The following is an 11,677-nucleotide window of genomic DNA, read 5'->3' as shown; positions in this document are numbered from 1 at the left end:
CTACCACACAAGAGAAAATTCATTTCTCTCTGTTTCATGTTAAAATAACAGATTAAATGGATAAACATACATGAAGAGCTGTTGAAAGGCTCTGTAGTCTATGCGTGAACATTTATTTTCTTTTTTAAGATTTCTACTATTTGTTAAAAGCCAGCAAGAAGGTATTGTGCAGGGGAAATGCAAAGAGGTTAAATGAACCAGCCTCTAGCATCCATCTAGCTGGCATCTGCAGCTGGACACACTGATCTGGGGAGCGGCTCCTTTAAAGGAGCCTAGACGACGCTCGGGGTCTCTCGGAGCTGCGGAGCAGGGGCGGAGCGCACGGCTCAAGGGCTTCCCACGCAGCCGGAGACGCCTTGCGTCACAGCGTCAGTAGCCAATCAGGGTGGAGCCTGGAGGGACGCATTACTAAGGCGACGGGCTCGACGCCTCCCCGCTTCGGGATGAATTAGCGGCGGGTTCTTCTCACAGGTTGCGACCCCCGTGGAGTCGCAGTCTTGCCCCAGTGTCCCCGCTACGTCGCGCGTTTTCCCCGGCGTGTCCCAGGTGCGCGGCCCGCGGTGTCAGGTGTGGGCTTCGGTGCGGGGAACATGGCGGCGGCCAAGGGATTTTTTCCCGAGTGGGCGGGTGGGGAGCTGCGGCTCGGCCGCTTTTCCCGAGAGCAGGCCTCCTGGGGTGGGCCCTGGGGGGCGGTCACTCGCGGGAATTGGGTGGAGGGCTAGGGCGAACGACTCTAGGGAGGCGGAGGACCCCGGAGCTGATCAGGCTGCTGGGGCGAGGAGCGTCGGGTGCCCCGTCTGTGCTCACTGACGGACGGATGGCCACCTTCCTGTCCACAGACCTGGGCGAAACCCGGGTCTGCCGGGTCCCCAAACACCGCCTAACGTGTGCCAGGGCCCAGATTCTAGGTCCACAAGGCTTCCCAGGGGTCGCCACGTGGAAAACCCACAAGAGAGTTTTTCAGGGTTCAAGCAGTTTGTTTTTTGCAGGTGACGGAGGTGTGCCCTAGGTCTAGGTGGCAGTGCCACAGAAGGAAAGATAGGCCCCATTGAAGGCTGACTTCGAGTCCAATTTTTCTTTTTATTGGCATTCGCTCTTGCTAAGGGCTGGCTTCCCAATCCATGGTTCTTGCTTCTGCCCTCGTATTGGTGCGATAACAGGCGTGCTTCACCACGCCCCCTGGCAGGTAGGTCTTTCTGGTTGTATCTTAACATCTAAGATTATATTTGACCAGAAGCAATAAAGACAAGACAGAAGGTGTTTCTTTGTGGTTGTGGAGCTGTTTTGTTTCCTGGATCTTGCCTGAAGGCTTAGTCGCCTCTGTTTGGATGTAGACAAATCTAAGTTTTACATTCAGTTAAGTCCAAGAAAAGTATTGGAAAGGAAATTAGCGAAGGGATTACCAAGATAAAATGCTTCCCATTCATATCCATCACGTATTTTTGGCAAAGAAACACCCTTTCATGAAAAGTTTAAAGAGTTGGATAGACTCTTTAAAATACTATTTTGAGGAAAGACTTTGCAAAATTCGTGTATTTAAGAAATATTCGTGTATTTGTGTATATGAGGCTGCATGAGTTTATATTCACCAGCAGTGTGGTGCTTGAGCTGGAGTTTCAGATGTCTTTTGAGTTATCTAATGTGGGTGTTGCACCTGCTCCCTTAAAAAAGCAGTAAGTGCTCAGCTATCACTCTAGGCCTTAGACTTGGGTGTTGTTGATTAGTAAAGGAATTGAAAAACCACAGAGCACTTAGCTTCAGTCCTAATAGCTTCTGTTCCAGGGGTGCCCAGTGTATCTTGTAATGTGATTTCCACATACTTTAAGTTGAGCAGATGTTGGGGATCCCTCTTCCCACCAGGTTTAAAGGTTGGCTCCTGCAGATGTTAGGAGGGACTCTTTCAAATTGAATCTGGGGAAATAGGGTCAGTGTGGCCTAGGACTGAGGATATATGTAGTGGTAACTTGGTTGCTTCTTAAAATGTGGTAATTATGTAACATCTGTGGGGTGCTTTGTCTCTGAATAAAGATGACATTCATTGAGGCTTTCTAAGTGAGTGGGACAGTTCATATAAAAGAATTAAACAGTGTGGTAAGAATTGACATTAGTTTATACTACTCTGCTTGGTGGTGTGTCAAGGGCCTTGTAAGTGTCAACTCAGTCACCCAACACCAGTGTAAAGTGTATACTTTAACAGATGAGAGAAACAGCCTGTGGCTCCTGCCTCTTTTTCTTTCTTATACTGGGGATTGAATGCAGGGGCTTGCACATCTAAATAAGTACTCTGTCACTGAACTATCTTCAGCCCCCTTTTATATTTTTAGAGACAGGCAGGGTGTGATGGCTATTCCCAGTTGTCAACTTGACTGTATCTGGAATGAGCTACAGTCCAGAAATGGAGGGCACACCTGTGATTCAGATCTTCCAGCCAGACTGAAAGACACAGGCTGTTTTGTTTTGTTGTTGTTGTTCCAAATCATGAGGCATAGTGGCTCTGAAAAGCTTTGGTCTAGGCAACACGGTACACACCTTTAATCTGGGTCATACCTTCTGCTGGAGGCCTATATAAGGACAATGGAAAAAGGAAGAGTTCATTCTTCTTTGCCAGCTTGTACTTACTGCCAGCACATTTGTTGGAACCTACTTCTTTAGGATTCCGATTGAAACACCTAGCCTCGTGCGACTGAGCAACTACTAGATTCTTGGACTTCCATTTCTGGCTGGCCATTGCTGGGTTAGTTGGACTGCTGAGTAAGTAATTACTGCCATAAGTTCTGTGACTCTAGGAAACCAGGGTTAGTCTTGAGCTCATTCTTTAGCTCAGGAAGATCTTGACGAGTGATGTTCTTTTTGCCTCAGCCCTATAAATAGGTGACTATACAGTCCTGCCTCACAAAGCCTGGGTCCTGTGTTCTTCCATACGTTCTCTGTACTTAGCCAGGTATAGCATGTGCTAAGGGGAATGTGTGAGCTGCGCTTTTTTTGTTTGTTTTTTGTTTTGTTTTGATTTTTTCAAGACAGGGTTTCTCTGTGTAGCCCTGCTGTCCTGGAACTCACTCTGTAGACTAGGCTGGCCTTGAACTCTGCCTCCCAAGTGCTGGGATTAAAGGCGTGCATCACCTTCTCCCGGCTGAGCTGCCTTTTTAAGGTATAAACAACTGATTGATTCTTCAGCACCCTTAGATATCTGTGGTAGTGGCTACAATTACTTTGGTTAAGTAGTGTGTTCATTCTACTTTGTTTTTAGGATAGCAATCTCATTTTAGTGCAGATTAGTCTGGAACTTAATCTGTAATCCATGCTGGCTTCAAACTCTAGGCAGCCCTAGACATTCAGTCTCTTGGGTGAGTGTTGGCACTATAAGAAAGTGCTGCCCTGTGCAGTTTTTATATCCAGTATTCTTAAGAACTATTTCAAAATATAGAATTTTTATACTTACCAGGAAATACAAGTCATTAATTTTAGTTTTTATTAAATTCTTTTGTGTATGGTTTGTGGATATGTTGGGGTTCAGGAATCACCACACAAACCACTCAGACTCATGTCTCAGTTGAGCAAGAATAGTTTATTGGACATACACCCAAGTCTGATTGATGCCTCTCTGAGCATCCTCTAATTTCTGCCTCCTGGTGCTTGGATTACATACATACATGTTGCAGGATATTTGATTATATCGTGAACCCAGAGATTGTAAAAACACGTTTCTAATGTGGTATCCTTAGCCTTTGATCCTAGAGCTTTCTGCTTACTGTAAACAAGTACTTGTGTAGCTCAATCCTGGCACATGCCTTTAATCCAAGAGCTAAATAAAGGTCAAGAGGCAGAGCAAGTAAGCAGCAGATAGGGTGTGAACAGAACTCAGCTGAAAGGAGGGTCTTTGAGTAAAGGGTATTTAAGACATTGTGGAGAAGGGAAAAAAAGTGGAGAAGGAAGGGTAAACTGGGTGCCTTCTCTGCCTCTCTGAGCTAGCAGGCTTTTACCATGCATCTGACTCCTGAGTCTTCATTTGGTAGTTTGGGATTCTATTTTAAAAACAACGTATACACATACTGCCAAACCTTGGCGACTGGGGGTCTGAATTCAGGTCCTCAGGCTTGTGTGGCAAGCATTTTACCCGAGGAGCCAGCTTCCTAACCATGATTAAAGCCTTGGAGAGAAGAATTTGATGGATGAGTTAAAACTACAGTTTTAGTACAGTTGATTGTTAAGATAGACCAACACTTTTCTCAGTCTTTATAGAAAAAAATGACATAAGTAGAAGTGGCTGTGACATTCATTATTTTTATCAGTTCTTTCTGCCTTCTTGGATTGTAGAATTATTTACTAATCTGATCTTTGGAGTTCAAGGAGAGGCCCAAGTCCAGCCTGAAGACTAGGTTTGTGGGTAGATTATTAACTTAAGAGTGTGCTAAGCTCTCAGATATATAGTGGTGGGAACAGACAACTGTGGGAGCATGTGCTGGGATGGGCCTAGCCGAGTGAGGCAGGGAGCTAAGCAGAGCATAGGGATGGATGGCCTGCTTATCATCAGGAAAGTACATTGTAGGAAACTGGCAAGGCAGGATAAATCGGAATATGCATATCTTTTTAGGGCAGGCTCAGGAAAAGCAAGGCCCAGGCTGGGAGTTCTTAGCTAAGACTCATTTTATGCTGTGGGCAGTAAGGATTTATCAAGGTGTTAAGTTGGAAGTCCTAGTTTTTCCTTCCTGGGAAGAGGAACTTCAATTGAGAAAATGCCTTCATCAGATTGCCAGTAGGCAACTCTGTGGATCATAATTTTGATTGATGATTGACCTGGAAGGGCCTAGCCTTTCAAGGCGGGTGCATCCCCTGGACAGAAGGTTCGGAGTTGTATAAGAAAGCAGGCTGAGCAAATGATGGCAGCAAGCCAGCAAGCAGCATTCATGTTCCTCGACCTTAGTTCCTGTCTCCAGAGTCCTGCCTGAGTTTCTGCCTTGACTTTCAAAACTCAGTGATAGAGACTTGAAAATTGAAATAAACCCTTTCTTCCCTCATTGCTTTAGGTCTCGGTGTTTTATCACAGCAGTAGAAATTCTAACTAGACATGGAGTAAATATGACTCTTTTAGAACTCTCTGTTCTGCTTATATACTTATTTATCTTTATGGATATGAGTACATTCAGACACACCTGAAGAGGGCATCAGATCCCATTATAGATGGTTGTGAACCACTATGAGGTTGCTGGGAATTGAGCTCAGAACCTCTGAAAAAGCAGTCAGTGCTCTTAACCACTGAGCCATCTCTCCAACTATTTATTTTTGAGACCATGTCTCACTCTGTAGCTCAGGCTGGCCTGGAACTTGCTGTGTAGCTGGCTTCAAATAGAAGGTTATCCTCCTGCCTCCGTTTATCATGTGCTGGGATTACAGACTAATATGTGGTACCATGCCTAATTATGTTCTTGAGAGATGTCTGTCCTTACTGACAATATAGAGAAGACCAGTTGAAGACTATTTCATAATGCAGACCTGGTGTATAGGCTGTGCATAAGCGGGTGCAGAGCTGAGTTCACATTCTATAAGTTTTGAAATCAGAATACAATATGAAGTGGATTGGGTGTGAAGAGCTAGAGGTCCTATACAGAACAATTGTGTATTTTGTAACTAAGGGTTGGGAATTGGAGGTATTGTTGACTGACTAAAAGGAAGGGCTAGCTGGGTTCTTTGTGATGATTTGAAGGCAGTGGAAAGAATCATGTGAGATATTTTTCTTTCTTTTGGGAAACTGAATACTGCTGGGAGAAAGGGTGTTAGAATGTTTTATTTATTTATTTTTTTTAATCCTAGACTTTTCTTGTTATTTGGAGACCAGGTGCCATGTAGCCTAGGCTAGTTCTTGGTTCTCTACGTAGCGGAAGCTGATCTTGATTCTTGATCCCTTTGCCTTCAGCTCTCAAATGATGGGATTATAGACACATGCTTCCACCCAGTTTATTTTGGGTTTGCGCAAAAGTGCTATTAATGTGGAAGCAATGGCTGATGAAATTAGCTGGTTGTAAATGAATTTTGCAGATGTTTATAGCATTAGAATAACTCAGCTTTCACAACAGAATCCAGTGCAGGGCAGTGGACTCCGTGAAAGTGGGAACTTGGTGTAGTTGCAGGATTTCATTTAGTGTGAATATATTACAGAAGCCTTCAAATCTTAAATACAAATCAGCACTCATAGGTAGATTAACCAGATTTATTGAAAGGATTAAGAAAGCAGTGACCTTAAAAAAAAAAAACAGTGATCTTAAAAATGATTAATGTTTGCCTTTAGATTTCTTTAAAGTCTCAAGTCACTAAGAGAATGAAGAGCAAAATAGAGACAGGAAGAAGCTATTTGTAACAAGATACTACTGTACACCTTCCAGAATGGCTAAATATAAAAGATGATCCCTGCTAGTGTTGTGGATGTAGGCCATCCAGAGCTCTTACATTGGTAGGAATGTAAAATGGCACTTAAGTCACTTTGACACACTGCGGCTTTCTTCACTCCCACCAATGATCCAACTGTTCAATCCTAACTATACCCATGAGAAACAAATGCACCTGTTTATTAAAAATTACATACAGGAATGTTCATGGTATCTTTATTCATCATCACAAAGATACAGCAGCAGAATAGCTTAATAAATTGTGATACATTTAAAAAAACGAAGCATTGCAAAAGCAGTAGAAATGTTTAGTGATCTCATTGGCATCAGGAGGCACATGGGAGTTTGTGCCACATTGAAAAACAAGTACAACTGTTTGTGGAGGCTAGAAGTCAGGGTAGTGATTATTCCAGGTTGTTGATCATAGGGGCAGGGAACCCTCTGGAGGGTTGGAAATACTCTATATATTGTAAGTGGGCAAATGGACACGTGAAAATTCCACTTACTTCAGTTTCACATGTCCGGTTACCCATTCCCTGTACTGAGGAGCTTGACAGTTTGTGTCTCCTGAGGGAGGAAGAGTCATTTTTCTTTGCAGTTGTGAGCACTGGTAGGTTGACCATGTTCTGGTTCATTGCCCCACACCTGTGTACTTACAGGCAAGAATAATTGTATTCAGTGTGTTATTAAGAAAGGGGGAGGGGGAGGAGGACATATAGGAAGTGGAGGGAGAGTGAAAGTGTTTGATCAACATATGTTTTATACATATATGAACATTTTGAATAAGAATATTATGTGTGTATTGGATAGTTTTATGTCAGTTTGGCACAAGCTAATGGCACCTGAGGAAAGGGGGGAACCTCAGTTAAGAAAATGCTTCCATAAGATGGAGCTGTAGGCAAGCCTGTAGAGCATGCATATGTATAATTTTTAAAACACATGTATATATGTGTGTATGTGTATGTTAGGATAAGTTGGTTTAATTTTGATTGGACAGGTTAATTGGGGTAGCCACAGGGGGCTTTTGTTTGCTGGATTTCAATACTTGATAGCTGGACCATGGTAGTCAGCCTCAGGAGGAGGAGGAGGAAGAGGAGGACATGGTCAAATAGGGGAAGACCTTGGTGGCTAGGCCTTCCTTGGGGGAAGGGCAAGGCCTTCCAGACCCATGTTTGCCATGTTAGAACCCCTTCAGTGATGCTGTGCTAGTTTATATTGATTGATTGGCAATTTGGAATTTGGAATCACCTAGGAGACAAGACTGCATGTCGTTAGAGATCATCTAGATTAGGTAACTGAGAAGGGAAGATCTGCTTTCACTGTACAGCACTATCCCACAAGGGCTGGGATTCTGGATTGAATCAAAAAGAAGGGAGTGGCCTGAGTATGCTCTCCGCTCTGCTTCCTGATGTGCATGTAGTGAGACACCAGCTCACTTCTGTAGCCATGATTCTCCCACAGTAACACAGCTGTTAGCTTAGCAGTGAGAGAAGTAACTAATACAGTATTTCCTGTGCCTTCTGTACTAGTGCAATACACATGCTCTCTTAGGATTGTCTCCTTTATGGTAAAGTGTAGTCTGTAGTGAAAATTGGAGTATGCTGGCTAATTTTAGGTCAGCTGGACACAAGTTGGAATTACCTGAAAGGAAGGAACCTCAGTTGAGAAATTGATTTCATATGATCCGGCCTTAAAGCATTTTTTAGTGATTGATGTGAAAGGTTTCAATCCATTGTGGGTGGAGCCATCCCTGGCTGGTGGTGCTGGGTTCTATTTAAAAACAAGTTGAGCAAAAGCCATAAGGAACAAGCCAGCAAGCAGCACCTCTCCAGGGCCTCTGCCTTAGGAGACTCCTGCCTCCAGGTTTCTGCCCTGCTTGACTTCCTGTCCTGACTTCTTTGGTGATGAACAGTAATCTGGAAGTCAGATAAACTTTCCTCCCCAACTTGCATTTTGGTCATAGTGTTTTGTTACAGTAATAGATACTCCCACTAAGGTGGGAGAAAGGATGGAAATTAGGGGTAGTTGAAATCCTTTTTTTTTTTGCTTGCCTCCTTGGCTACACAGCCAAACCTAACTCTGAGTTAATGCTAAGTGAAACAGGCTGGTCTTGAATTCCTGATCCTCCTGATTCCACTTGCTTAGTGCTGAGATTGTGGGCATGTACTACTGTCCAGCCTGTGCTCTGTGATTGCATGCCTGCTTTAACTCAGTGCAAATTAAAAATAGACAGCATTCTTATGGCCTTATTTTTAAGGGATTCATTAAATAGAATTCTTTCCTGTATTACAAATTATGCCCAGGGTTTCTGCATATCCATGTGGAGTATGATTTCCCGTGACTGCTTAGGGCCATTCTTTTTTTGAGGTAGGATTGTTAAATGACATCTCCATTTTGCCCTTTCATGCGATATTGCAATTGTCTTTGCACTTATTGAACAGACTTCATGCTTCGTAATATAATTTTGAAGTTTAGCAAAAAGATATTATTCCTCTGTGCCACCCCCCTCCCCTTCCTGTCTCTCTGCATAGGGTCTCTGTGTAGCTAGGCTGGCCTTTAACCAAAGGTGCCTCATCCTCAGTGCTGAGAGTGTGTTGTGAGCCACCACACTGGCCTAAAACTCAAGTTGTTCATTAAAGTCAGTTGATTCAGAAAAAAGCAATGGGAGTGGAGAAGAGAAACAGGGCTGAAGTACTTGACAGTAGCCAGGCAGTGCCAGAACGGCCTTACTCACTAGCTTTATTTATGATAGTAATAAAATCAACTTGGTTTAGCCTCCATTTCCCTCTAAGACTAGATATACTAGAAGCCAGAGTTTCTCTTTGTTACTGTGACAAGGAGTTCTTGTCTTTGGAAGGTACTGATCTTCATTGGAACTGAGTCTTTATTGGATTCAGTTGGTCCCGAAATTCTGTTTATTCCTTTTTGAATCTAGAATTTCATCAAGTCTCAGAAAAAGGAGAGTCTTCTATTCTTACTTTGAATTTGGAACTCTTAAATGTCTGACTTTGTCAGACTTTGGGTTATTCTCAAACCTTCTTAAGGGTCTTTCTACCCACGGGCACTTACTAGCATTTCTAGGACGTTGACATGTGTTTATATTAGTTTCCTGTAGCCATTGTAATAAATTCCTACAAAAAGGGTGGCTATTTTCTCAGAGTCTGAAATGTTAGTCAAGAGCAAGATCAAGAGTAGCGAAGCTGTGGTCTCAGAGGGTAGCTGCTCTTGGCCTCACAGCCTGTTGTCACTGCTGGCATGCCTCTTTATGGATTTATTCCTCCAGTCCTTGTCTCTGTGAGCACAGCTCCTTTCTCCTTTCCTGTGGACAACTTCACTGTTGTCTTCCTCTTAAAAGCATATGCTGTATGTGATTGTATTTAGGCCCTTCCTCAATATTTCAAAATAACCATCCCACTGTTAATTACTTAATATAACCATATTTACAGTCTTTATTTCCTTTTCTTCTTAGGTAACATTTGTAGCTTTCAGAGGTTAGGATGTATTTTGCTCACATATCTTATATTAGCATATATTAATTGCATAAGATAATGAATTTGTTTGTTATATTTTCATCCATGTTGTATGAGTTACCTTTCATGGTGGACAAAACAGCTCACAGAAGCAGATTAAGGAGGAGTCACAGGACACAGCTCATCTTGGTAGGAAGAAGGTGACAGGAGTGGGAGCAGCTGCCACATTGTGTCAGTCTTGAAGCACACAGTGCTGCCTCCCAGAGCTCCTCTGCTTTCTCCTCTTTATTCAGTCTAGCACCCCAGCCCTTCCTGCAGTTAGGTGGGGCGCCCCACTTCAATTCACCCAATCTGGGTAATCCTAGAGACATGTACAAAGGCTGGGTTCCTAGGTGATTCTAGATCCTGTCACGTTAACGATATTAACCATCCCTTGGCTGTTTTCATAGTATAAATCTGCTAATTTGCAAACAGGAAATCTTTACTTTTTAGTGTCTTCAATATATTTCTTTAGTGTTTTATAATTTTTACAGTAGAGGCCTTTTATGTCTTTGGGTAGGTTTATGCTTAGGATGTTTTCTCCTTTGATACTATTGTGAGTGAGATTATTTTCCTGATTGCTTTCTCGGTGACTTGTTTTTGTTTTTATTTTTTTGAGGTAGGGTTTTTCTGTGTATCTCTGGATGTCTTGGAACTCACTCTATAGACTAAGCTGGCCTCAAACTCAGATCTTTGTCTCTGTGTTTCTCAATTGCTAGGATTAAAGGCCTGTTTCTCCTCCCCCACCCCACCCCTGAGAGTTTTTTATGGTCTGTAAAAAGTTAATGATCCTTGTATAATTTTGTATCTTGCTATTTTTCTGAAAAGGTTCTAGATTTATGGAGTTTTTAGGATCTCTCAATTATAAAATCATATCTGCAAGAAGGAATAATTCAGTTTATTTTTTATTTGTGTTGCCCTTGCTTCTCTCTCTTGCCTTATTTCTTTGGCTATAATCGCAAACACTGCTGGATAAAAGTGGTGAGAATGGATATACTTAGAGGATGTGAATATGCTTTGAAAGTCATTCAGCCTGCCCAAGTAATATTTGTTAATTTGTGTTTATAAGTAAAAAAAGATTACTTGCCTAAAGTTACAAGATTTGAAGATGTCTGTTACTCTTTTTTTCCTAGCCTACTTCCTTTCAGAAACTAGTCACACGGAGAGCCAGGGGCAGTGCTATGTGCTGGTGGTGGTCCTAGCCCTTGGGGTCGGAGGTAGGTGGATTGATACTTTGAAGATAGTCTGGACCACATAGTGAGTTCCCCTTCTCTCTGGGCTCCATGAGGAGACTTGTCTTAAACCCCAAAAGATACACACATAGCCAAGATGAAGAGCGGCTTTGCCCTGCTCTGGATGGACACATCCCCTCCCTTCTCTGACTCTGACAAATACCAATCTGTTTTCTGTTTCTACAGTTTTGTCAGCAAAGGAATGTTTTAGTAGTGGATTAAACAGCATCCAGGCTGTGGGATTTGGGTTTTGTTCACCCCCCCCCTTGGCATATCCCCCTAGATTCACTGTAGTTGTTGCCTGAGTTTTTCTCATCCTCGGCACTCCTTTGTCTCCTTAGCATTCCTTAGATGGCTGTGCACACTGAAGGGCGTCTGTGTTCTTTCTAGTGTTTGGCTCTTAGAAACAAGCTGCTAGGAACACTTGTGTGTATGTTCTGTAATGTAAATTTTCCCTTCAGTAGAGTAACTGCCCAGCAGGGTATTTGCTGGACTATGGAGGCTGCATAGATGTGTGGGTTCCTGGATCTCATTGCTTTTTCATGTCAGCACTGCA

General features: G+C 42.9%; 1 protein-coding gene across 3 annotated transcripts in view; it reads left to right on the top strand.

The window, feature by feature from the left end:
* Positions 1–388: 388 nt before the first annotated feature.
* Lclat1 (lysocardiolipin acyltransferase 1) overlaps positions 389–11,677 on the top strand; it is a 120,119-nt gene continuing 108,830 nt past the window's right edge. The window contains exons 1-2 of one of the 3 annotated variants that reach the window (XM_052186306.1): positions 389–546; positions 990–1,186. The gene's annotated coding sequence lies outside the window, so the exon portion shown is untranslated. Of the gene's footprint in view, positions 568–989; positions 1,187–11,677 lie in introns of all 3 variants that reach the window. The other 2 variants (XM_052186304.1, XM_052186307.1) reach the window with 2 other exon arrangements.

Source organism: Apodemus sylvaticus, chromosome 6, assembly GCF_947179515.1.
Source record: "Apodemus sylvaticus chromosome 6, mApoSyl1.1, whole genome shotgun sequence".
Taxonomy (NCBI): Eukaryota; Metazoa; Chordata; class Mammalia; order Rodentia; family Muridae; genus Apodemus; species Apodemus sylvaticus.
This window is presented reverse-complemented; position numbering and strand designations above follow the sequence as displayed.